Source organism: Gymnoscopelus braueri (genome assembly GCF_963280865.1).
Source record: "Gymnoscopelus braueri genome assembly, chromosome: 7".
In the NCBI taxonomy this organism is placed as follows: Eukaryota; Metazoa; Chordata; class Actinopteri; order Myctophiformes; family Myctophidae; genus Gymnoscopelus; species Gymnoscopelus braueri.
This window is the reverse complement of record NC_137608.1, coordinates 14,696,260-14,700,246: the sequence shown is the minus strand read 5'-3', so window position 1 is coordinate 14,700,246 and position 3,987 is coordinate 14,696,260.

The window sequence follows — 3,987 nt, the reverse complement described above, 5'->3', positions numbered from 1 at the left end:
GAGAACCTCACAAAGATAATTTATAAGCTTCAGTTGTGTTGTGTTGTGTTGTGCTGTGCTGTGCTGTGCTGTGCTGTGCTGTGCTGTGCTGTGCTGTGCTGTGCTGTGCTGTGCTGTGCTCCAGTTCCAATTTGGTAATTGTTTTGTTTCAACACTTGCAATTGCACTTGTTTATCCTGTATCCTGCATGAGCTCTCTCTCCTGATTGGATAAAATTGGCATCCTATTTTCTGTTTATTAAATACAGTGAGACCCCTTATTGAAGAAAAACTGTATAGCAATCAGAATATATAGCTCCTGCTCTGGACTGCCAGGGTCCCCTCATGTGTTTTCTCATACACTTATAGGCTATACAAGTATATTTTTGTGTAAAACTATTTGTTCATACTTTTCTTAATAAGAGGTGGGTTTTTAAATAGTTCATGTTGTGAATTATTTATATATTATAACAATTCTGCAACTCTGAGAGGTGTAATACAGTACATCAGTTTTATTCTTTCTATTGTTATTATTGTTATATTGTCAGATATTTTACAATAGAATTCCCTACAGTACCAATGCTGTTTAAACTGTTTATCAATTTCAGTGTCTGGATAACTAAATATCACAACACAGATTAAAGTCAACAATACAATATGTTACATGATTGTACAATCATCAAATCAAATACTACAAATCACAGGCGTGCAAATGAATCCGTTTTTGATCAGGTTTTTATTGATCTGTGTAAACTCTGTAAAATCTTTACATGCAAAGTTATTTGCAAACATACATATTTCCAGTGCATGCACTATCTATTTACAAATACAGAGGACGAGAAAAAAGAACAGCACACATTCCAATGAATTGGCAGAATTAAATAGAATACCGCTGTTGTTCAGCTTGAGGAGATGCCTGCAGAAAACAAAAACAAATCAATAGTATTTTCTCAAAGTGAGGTCTGGGGAGGGGGTTCCAGGGGGTCCCCAGTGAAATTAGTACATTTTAATTTGAAAATAGCCAATCTACAAGCTCACAGCGTGTCACGATGTAACATCTTGTGAGCTTGTAGATCTGCTATTTTCAAAAGATCTTGGTATTTTCAGATTGCGGCCAAATACATATTATTTTTGGGGTCCTTGACATGAACAGGTTTGAGAAGCACTGATCTAATGTATGTGGACAATTACATCACAAGATTATGCACTAATTTGGATAGAGAATATAGCTACTGTATATTGAATGTGTCTGATTTACAACCACTGGGGGGCAGCAGAGTGCCTGTTCAAGAGAAATGTATTATGTCAGAAGATGAAAGAAAAGTAATGCATCTCTGGATACTCAAAAAATGAGATTCATCTCTATGTATTACATCATGTCAGTGGTTCTCAAAGTGGGGTCCGGGGACCCCTAGTGGGTCCCAGGAGGCCCCCCCAGCTAAATTAATTAGTTAGTTAATCAGGACCAAATACTTATTCATCTGGGGGTCCTTGACATGAAAACGTTTGAGAACCACTGCATTATGTGATTTATAGAGTTGGCAAAGATGCGTTCGTTAATGTGCTCTATAGTTGTCTCACATTATAAATCACTCTTGTTGGTCTCCACCACTTTCATTCACCGTGTGACAGTACAATACTATAGCAGTTTGCCCTAAAGACTGGTTTGTGCAGATAGCATCGTTTCAATTAAGCTTTCCTAACAATACCACTAAAGCATCCTGATAGTCATGCAGCATAGATGCATCTGTGTTACTTACTATGCCCTTTCTTATAGAAAATATTAAGAGGAATGTTATGGGGAAGAAGTGTAAACATTGATTAAATCATAGTAGCATTAGATTTCTCTTAAAAGTATACAGTATATGTATATATATCTTGAACCACAAGACATTTCATGCATAGCTTTTTTGTATTTTTGCCTTCTTTTCTTTAGTTATTTATCTATTTATTTATTTATTTATTTTACGTTGGTTTTAACTTGCAATGTCTGTATAAATTGAGGTCATTCCATTGTGTAAGGTGTGCTTTCCTCAGATCATTGTGATTGCTGAACAACAGCCACACGCTTTCGATTGATTGTGAGTGTGGCAGGCCCTGCTTTTGGGGGTAACCGGGTAACTGGGTTACCCCCCCCACCCTCGATTTTCAATTTAAAGTTTTTTTCTTCCGAAAGACAGCAGCTCTGCAAGCCCACAATACGCCCATGATCACGCAATCAGTGGTGGATAGTAACTAAGTACATTTACTTAAGTTCTGTACTTCAGTACAATTTTGAGGTATTTGTACTTTACTTGAGTATTTCCAATTTCCAATACTTTTACTTCTACTCCACTACATCTCAGAGGCAAATATTGTACTTTTACTCCACTACAATTATTTGAAAACTTTAGTTATTAGTTACTTTTCAGATATAAATTATGATATTATGAAACATACATTAACCACTTTAGCCCTATTTTATACATAGGCTGTTTGAAAATAGCAGATCTACAAGCTCACAACGCGTTGCGAGCTTGTAGATCTGCTATTCTCAAACCTTTTAGTACTTTTACTTTTGGTACTTTAAGTACATTTTGATACCAATACTTTAGTTTTTTTTATTCAAGTACATTTTTTATTCCGGACCTTTACTTGTAACAGAGTACTTCTACATTGCAGTATTGATACTTTTACTTAAGTAAAACATTTGAGTACTTTTTCCACCACTGGCGATGTGTTGTGAGCTTGTAGAGTGGCTATTTTTTTGCCTTGCTACACCGGCGTCGGTCGATCGTACGACGAAATATAATCAGGCTATGTGGTTAAAGCGGGGCCACGGCTGCTCCAGGCACATGGACGTCACGAGCACAGTGCATGCAAGTAAAAGCTGCACATACTTATGACATAGACACTATATTTCACCTTCTCTAAACCTTTGTTTTAAAGCGGAGCAGACTGCGTCGAGAGAGAGTAAGAAATGTAATGCATTCAGTATAAAAAATGCCTGCAGTAGAAAACCTCTGGGCCGTTCAGGACGAGCCACGTGCTTTAGAGAGAGGTAGAGCTTTAGTTAGCAGAGGAAGAGAAGTAAGTCCCTTTTCCTGCCATGCCAAGCTCTTACCGCAACTAAAGAGAAAAAACTAAAACATATTTATTCTGTTCACTGGTCAGTTTCTCGTGACAAAGAGCTAATCATTTCCCACAAACTCAAATATCAACGACTAAACAGACCTACAGATTCATAATATAGCCTAATATTATACTAGGTGTGCTATTAAATTTAAGACACAAATTAACAGCAACTGATGAAAGATGTGTTTCATCTAATAGCTCATAGTCCATTCGTATATGAGTCATGAATCATATACAGACCAGATTTATCTAATTTCTATCCTAACCTGAGCAATGTATCAATATGTAAACATTTTCCTCACGAGATTATGTCAGTGACATTGGGGCACAGTTGAAATATTATCAAGGTGCATTTGTGTGTTGTGTTATGTCTCTGGCCTTGCATGCTCATACAAGTGTTAGACTAAATAGTGATATCATTTCACAGGAAATAAAAAAATGATACCCTGCCACAGCCACACTAATGAACTTAATAGTTAAGATTTAATGGAGGCTGTTGTGAACCTACATAGATAAACATCACAACATATTGCTATTCTTGCTCCGTGCCTGTGCATTTTAAACTTAATTATCTTTTAGAGAGTATACCGAGTTCAGTATACCATCCAACTTAATTCACAGGCCTTTTATGCAACTGTATGCGAAGATGTTGTACTTTCTAGTGTAGATGTCTTAAGATGCCTTATTATTTAATTACCTATCTTGCACTGATTCAATCCTAAATGTATTTTTTTTAAAGTATGCCATTTTTGACTTTTCAAGTGTGCCATAAATCTCAGCACAGGCAGAGAAATAGTTAGGAAATAGACAGGAAAGAAATAATAGGTTATATTACATCTGGGAAGGGAAAGGCATGGGAGCAACGCCTCTTTTTCTTTTGGTAAGGTACGGGGCA